Source organism: Borostomias antarcticus, assembly GCF_949987555.1.
Source record: "Borostomias antarcticus genome assembly, chromosome: 4".
Classification (NCBI taxonomy): Eukaryota; Metazoa; Chordata; class Actinopteri; order Stomiiformes; family Stomiidae; genus Borostomias; species Borostomias antarcticus.
The window spans coordinates 22952605-22960544 of record NC_140237.1 but is presented as its reverse complement, the minus strand read 5'-3'; positions in this window follow the sequence as shown (position 1 = coordinate 22960544).

Below are 7940 nucleotides of genomic sequence, written 5' to 3'. Positions count from 1 at the left end.
TATGTTCATAGTGGTGCAGGGAGGCATTAGTTGTGTGTGCAATCTATACATCAGAAATACAGTACAGGGTCCCACCACTAGGAGGCAGCGCTGCAACATGGAATGATGATACTATCCATCAGTGATAGGCAGTAAGGCTGTCTCTAAACTTCGTGTCCATGTTCGCGTCTGCTTGGGAGTATAACCAAGGCTTCTCTGCCCTCTGACGCATCCTCCTCATTCAGCCCTCCTCCTCTGTCTATCTCACATGCCACCATGGCAACACAGCCATCTCCAAGGTAACAGAGGACAGACCAAATGGTAAAACATAAATAGAGGAAATATCAAGTACAGTAAGCAAACTGACATTTAAACCAGCAAACTGGTTGAAATGAAAGATAATGATATGTGCGTGTAGCCCAGTCGTACAGAGAGTGACTGAGAAAGCAGATGAACCACAAAGATAGCGATGGTTGAGTCACACATGGTTTTGCTGTGTGTCTATAGAGGAAGATAAGCTGTAGTGACAAGTCCTACATGCCTCTTCTCTCTCGCGGGAAGCCAGGCAGATTCCAGCTCCCTTCTGAGACTGGGGCAGGGTGACAAGGTGAACTGGTGGCAGGGTTAACTGTGACAGGATGACTGTGACTGGGTAATGTGATGCAAGGCTCTGTATGCATACTGTAGGCCTACTGAGACAACGTAGCAAACAGTTGTCCACAGTGGTGTCCACTCACTTGGGCAGAAGAAACACTTGCTTCATTACCCACAGAGCACAAACTGACTCATCTTCTGTCTGGAACACTGATTGTGTTGCTGGGCATGAAATGTATGTCTCTCATTAGAAACAAATAATCATATGTTACAGTATAGGCCGACTACGAGGTTATTTAGATAGAAAAACAACTTTTGAAATGAAAGGTTTATTCAATGTCCACAATTTAAAGGTGCAGTGTGTAGAATTTTGTGGCAGAATTGTGTGTAGACTTGGCAGAAATTGAATATAATATTCATAAGTATGTTTTAATTAGTGTATAATCTCATGAAAATAAGAATCATTCTTTTTTTAATTACCTTAGAACGAGCCCTTTCTATCTACATAGGGAGCGGATCCTTCCACGGAGGCCGCCATGTTGCACCACATAATTGTATTCAGTTGGTTGCAATCTGCAACCGCCAAAAATCACACACTGCACCTTTAAACAACAAATGTGATAACACAGATGGGAACAGTAAATGTACATATTAAAAACCAATTTGAATAAATATGTATGACAGAATAAATCTCTATGACAGAACAAATCTCCCTCTAAAAGTTTACACATCAAAACGAAAACATTCTTACTTGCATGATTGACATTGCCGTTTCATCAAGGAATTTCTACATACACATATAGTACATATTGTCAATTACCATTATCCACCCATGCAGTAGGAATAGGATCTAGGTTAAGAATCTATATCGAATGAAGTCTACAAAAAGGCATCGGGAGGGAAAGTCCACTGGAGCAACTCAGGAGACAGCATGTCCCCCTACTGCCCTGGGAGTCCGCTCAGCCATCGCCTCAATCTCAGCCTCAGTGCATCTGTGCGCCAGAATACTCTTCACGCCTCTCCTGTTGTTCTGTAAGACAGAGAAGACAACACTGTCGGGAAGCAAACTGGAGTTTCACTGTTCTGTCCCCCTTCCCTCAGAGAAGATGTGGTGCTGCTAAGGGACTGATTAGAGTGCAGCAGCAGACACAAACAACAAACTACTACTGATGCTAATATTTTTGGGGAAATCTGCTGGTAGTTTTTTAGCTGCAGTATAGGTCTTACCAGCCAGCAGGAGCTCAATCTCTTCATTCTCCTCCACCGTCACTGGCCTGAGGAGCAGGGCAAAGATGACAGCCAAGCCAATGACCTAGGGGCAACACCAGGGGTCAGATGTCAAAGAAGACAAAAGGAGGGTAAACTTCCTACCGCTCCTGAAACAGCAAATGTAGACGAGCAAGACCATCCTCAAGGAACTTGAGGCAGGTTTCCCTTGACGCTTCCCACTGCTGCTCACACAGTCAAAGACTGCGCTCTGCAGAAATCAGTCACGCTGTACAAATAACACTGTATTCCCAAAGTAGCCTTGAGATGGACTCCACCTGGAAAGAGGAAACAAGGGAGGCCAAAAACAACCTGGCGCAGAACTGTGACCTCGGAACTGAAAACGGTTAACCTAACTTGGGGCGAAGCACAACATGCTGCACAGGACAGGACCAGATGGAAGCAAATAGTCGCAGCCTTATGTTCCTCAAGGGACGAAGAGGATTAAGTAAGTATACAAACAACAATCTCCACTGTCCTCCTCTCACCTTGAGGGGCTGCAGGATGAAGATGCTTTGGAAGAGCGACAGGCCGAGGGAGATGACCCACTGGATAGACTTCTCCCTGCCGTACTGAAAGCCATAGAGCAGGGTGAAGAAGGTGGACACGCCGCTGATGGACAGAAGCAGGGACCAGCCCAGGAAGACGAACCACCAAGGCAGCCAGCAGCCGGAGCCCCTGGTACGCTTACAGACCGGGGGAGGACTGGAGGAGGAGAGGAGAGGCGGTTGTGAGGTGATCACAATGGATAGATAGATAGATAGATAGATAGATAGATAGATAGATAGATAGATAGAGTATGTGTGTGTGTGTGTGTGTGTGTGTGTGTGTGTGTGTGTGTGTGTGTGAGATAGATAGATAGATAGATAGATAGATAGATAGATAGATAGATAGATAGATAGAGTATGTGTGTGTGTGTGTGTGTGTGTGTGTGTGTGTGTGTGTGTGTGTGTGAGAGAGAGATAGATAGATAGATAGATAGATAGATAGATAGATAGATAGATAGATAGATAGATAGATAGATAGATAGATAGATACTTTAATAATCTCCATGGGGGAAATTGGATGTTTCAGCAGTGGAAAAGTACAGCAGCAGTGGGGAAAAAGTACAGCAGAATAAAGAATATACATAGATATATACATAATAGATTAAATATAATATAATAATATAACATGGCTGGAATTCCAAGGTACCTCCAAGTGATCAACTGAAGGATCGGAAGTATAAACAGACAGATAATATTTAAGCCCCCACAAATCTTGATTCTTATCCAAATTCTACTTGAAGCCAACCCAGGCCTCTTACCAGTAAGCTGTGAGGTGGCTGGCATGGACCATCTCAGCCTTCTTCAGGAGCAGGTCGGTGGTGCCGAGGACTTGCTGGTGCTCCTCCGTGCTGGAGAAGGTTTTGGGGTCCAATCTCTCCAGGGAAGAGGACAGGTGGTGCAGGCAGGACAGGACGAACTGGCTACAGAACACCCAGTGGGGGTCACTGTCACTCTCTCCTACACACAGGGCCAAGAGAAAGAGCAGGACCCAGTGTGGAGATCAAGATCCAGCGTCTGGTTCAACTTCAGTTCAGTCAACTCAGGAAGTGGTTAGGAGATTTGAAGCAGAGACTGTTGGATACTGTTATGCATGACAAAGCTTTGTATTTTCAATAAATTAATACAAAATATGCCTTTCTTGCAACTATTTGATTGGAATTCGTTTTAAATGTCTTGCTCCCTGGCCAGAATAAAATTAATTGACCCCAAAGCTGCAAGAAAGGGTAGAATATCTTGGACCAACAACAGTACTGCCTCACTAGACATTTACAGTATCACTCATTCGGACAGTGGTACATTTTCAAAGAATGTCGATGCCAATGTCATTTTATTTATATAGCATCATTCATACAAATTAATGTAGCACATAGTGCTTTCCATAAAAAAAGACAGATAAAAACATAAATCATAAAAACACAGATTTAAAATAGACAAAGGAAGGACCTGGGGTGGAATGAGTCACATATGCTGCACTATTTGGACATTTTCATAAATGGTATGCATGTTGCACTGTGTTGTTGAAGCACCTTGCATAACCTGGATGATGTTATGGATGCTATCCAAGGCCAGGCACAGATCAAAGCCCGACTGTAGCCTTTCCTTCAGCTCTGGGGTCTTGTTCCTCTGGCTCCTGCTGAGCAAACTCACCAGCTCCTCTGTGTCCTACGAAGGAGACACAGGATCAATATGACGAAACAAGACGAGGGCCAGGAAGTAACTCAGACACCAAGGTTGCTTTCTTTGACTGGGGCCGGCATTTCTCACATTGCAGTGTTTGTATCTATTATATGTGGCTACTGTGCTGCTTCCGTGCTTAGAACGTTGGCATTGAATTCTCTCCTGAACAATACTGTCACACAAATTCCACGACACAGGACAGAAGAGGACATGACAGGATAGAATAGGACAAGAGAGGAGAGGACAGGTCTGGACAAGACAAGACAAGACAGGACAGGACAGGACAGGACAGGACAGGACAGGACAGGACAGGACAGGACAGGACAGGACAGGACAGGACAGGACAGGACAGGACAGGACAGGACAGGACAGGACAGGACAAGACAGGACAGAACAGGAGAGGGCTGGACAGGACAGGACAAGACAAAACAGGACAGGTCAGGAGAAGACAGGCCAGGAGAAGACAGGACAGGACAGGACAAGACAGGACAGGACAGGACAGGACAGGACAGGACAGGACAGGACAGGACAGGACAGGACAGGACAGGACAGGACAGGACAGGACAGGACAGGACAGGACAGGACAGGACAGGACAAGACAAGACAGGAGAGGACAGGACAATACAGGAGAGGAGAGGACAGGAAAAGATAGGAGAGAAGAGGACAGGACAAGACAGGAGAGGAGAGGAGAGGAGAGGACAGGACAGGACAGGACAGGACAGGACAGGACAGGACAGGACAGGACAGGACAGGACAAGACAGGACACGACAAGCCTTAAACTTGAAGAGAAATATACTGACAACAGATTTTTGAAGGTTGGATGAAGCTGCTGACTGGGGGGGTACCTTGAGAATGGTTGGTATGGTAACCGCACAGGGTTTAAGGGTGCGTGTGCGCGTCTCCTTCCTGTAAGTCTTGGCGAGGCGAGGCCGGATGCTGCGGAAGATGGTGATGATGAGGATGTTGATGGGGAACATGAGGAGGCCGCTCTCCACAGCCACCATGATCTGCTGCCAGGTGATTTCCAGAGGACCTACCGCGGCACACACACACACACACACACACGCGCACACACACACACACACACACACACACACACACACCACACACACACACACACACACACACACACACACACACACACACACACACACACACACACCATATACAGACACACACAGTAAGAAAACAGTTATGGGAGTGTTTGTGTGTTCCTCCCAGGTTAGATGATGGATATTGTTCGATCTGTGCAGTCTCTTGGGGGTGAACTGAAGCCATCACTTCATTGCTGGAGCTTGAGAGCAGAGGAGCTCTGAGAGCAGAGGAGAGGAGAAGGGGAGGACAGGATGCAGAGCAGGGAGCAGAGTAGGCAAGGCAAGGCAAGGCAAGGCAAGGCAAGGCAAGGCAAGGCAAGGCAAGGCAAGGCAAGGCAAGGCAAGGCAAGGCAAGGCAAGGCAAGGCAAGGCAAGGCAAGGCAAGGCAAGGCAAGGCAAGGCAAGGCAAGGCAAGGCAAGGCAAGGCAAGGCAAGGCAAGGCAAGGCAAGGCAAGGCAAGGCAAGGCAAGGCAAGGCAAGGCAAGGCAAGGCAAGGCAAGGCAAGGCAAGGCAAGGCAAGGCAAGGCAAGGCAGGCAAGTTTATTTGTATAGCACATTTCAGCAACAAGACAATTCAATTTACATGAGACATTAAAAGCATCAAGACAAAGTGCAACACATAAAAGGTCATATAAAACAAAATGCCAAAAAATGCCATTTAAAACAAAATGCAGGAAAAATAAAATACAGGAATAAACGTTACAGTGCAGTGTATGAATAAATAATTATTTGATGTAATAAAAAGCAGCAGCAAAAAGAAAAGTCTTCAGTCTTGATTTAAAAGAACTAAGAGTTGCAGCATACCTGCAGTTTTCTGGAAGTTTGTTCCAGATATGTGGAGCATAAAACCTGAACGTTGCTTCTAGTAGTGCTTGGCCTCACCCTGACAGACACAGACAGCTGCATCCTCTTCTCCTTCACAATTACATTCAAACAGCACCTTTTGCATCTGTCCTCCATCTCAAAACAGCTCACAGTTCAACATTGTAATAAACCGGTAAGAGAAGGGGTAATTGAGACTGAATCACTCAATTCCGGAGGCAAAATGGACTCTGAGAATACCTCCACGGAACTGCAAAGGGTCATAGTTGTCTCACCAATCTTTACGATAACAGGGAGGTCATTGTCGTGGGGAAGGTTCCAGAAGGCGATGTTGATGGCCATGGTGCAGAGCAGCAGGCACATGCAGCAGGAGACCCTCTGGGCGCGGGTGAAGGGGCTACGCCATGGGGGGTCCACCACGGACACCCAAATGTGCTCGTCCCTGAACCCCGTCGACGTCCTGCTCTGGAAGATGTTCCTGGAAGGGGGAGGATGGGGTAGGGAGCAGAGGAGGGAGGAGGAAGGGGGGAGTTGGTGTCAGGGAGAGGATAGGACAGAATTCAGAAGCAGTCAGGGGTTGGGGAAAAAGACTGTATTGTATAGTATTGTGATGTACATTCTTCTATTGAGTGTGATCAGTAATTAAACTGTCTGTTCTCCTCCTCCTTTCACCTGAAGCTGGTAATCTCATTTTTCTTGGCTGGGCTGAAGGTCTTCTTGGTCAGGCCTTTCCCCTTGTCCTCGCTCAACCAGGAAGAGCACAGGAAGTGACACACCTGGTGAGTCTGCAGGTCCTGCACCGTCACCTTGTCCACATACCTGATGACATGGCATGACACAATATGACGTGACGACATCACTCTCAGATACCGGATGAGAGAGGCAAACCTTACAACCGATAACACTGCAATGCTCCTCTGTCCTGATCAGCCGATACAGTCAAAATCTTATAAAATGATAATAAATACAGGGATAAAATAGAATTACTTGACTTGACTTGAAATGGAGGGACTTGAAACACTTTCCCCCCTGAACATTGTTGCTTACTTATTGCGCTGATGGGCATGACCAGGTTTACACCAATAGCCTACTCTCTGGACACTCTGTGGCTCTGTGGTTTGATAACCCATGCGTCCGTTTGTAGAGATTAGAGATTAGAGGAATCAGTTCGCTGGTTTGTGCAAGCATCTTGCTGCAACACAGCTGTTTAAGATCAGAGGTGACTGCTCATTTGTATCTTCCCAAACAATAACGAGGAACAAGGGTTGGAAAAATATCAGTTTCCATCGCATTGACTGCTTTCCTGAATGACGTATTGGGATTTGGGTACACCCCTACCCTAGTTGTTGTAGGGGCACCTACACATAGATTACACTTACACTATACCAGTATATTTTTGTCCTTGATCTCGAGGAGGGAAAAATAATGTCCTTATTTCCATGACAGAGAGCTCTTGTTGTCAGAGCCATTGACAGAACTCTCAGCTGTGTAGGCTAGGGATTGTTGATGCATTGTGCACGGGTGACATTGACGTTAGATCATAAAAGGGACATCTAGGCTAATTGTCTGCTGTTGTCCATTGCAATTTGTCCAGAACTATCAAAAGAACAGCTGTATACGCCCATCAGCAATAAGCCAGGCTGGACCTGGTCTGATCCAGAGATACCAGGGAGCCTGTACTTAAGACTTGCTGTGTACAGACATACTGTACCAGGAGGGGTGTTCGCCTCTGTTGTCATGCCAGAGGCGGAGGCCCTGCAGCTCCCCTAGGGGGAAGGGAGTGGCCAGGAGGAACACGTCAACCGCCCCACGCTCCAACACTGCTGGCTTGTCTGGATCTGTCAGCTGATGAGCCTCACTCTCCCCCTCCGAGCCTTTCAACTTCACCATAACCTGTCAGTGTGATCAATCAATCAATCAATCAATCAATCAATCAATCAATCAATCAATCAATCAATC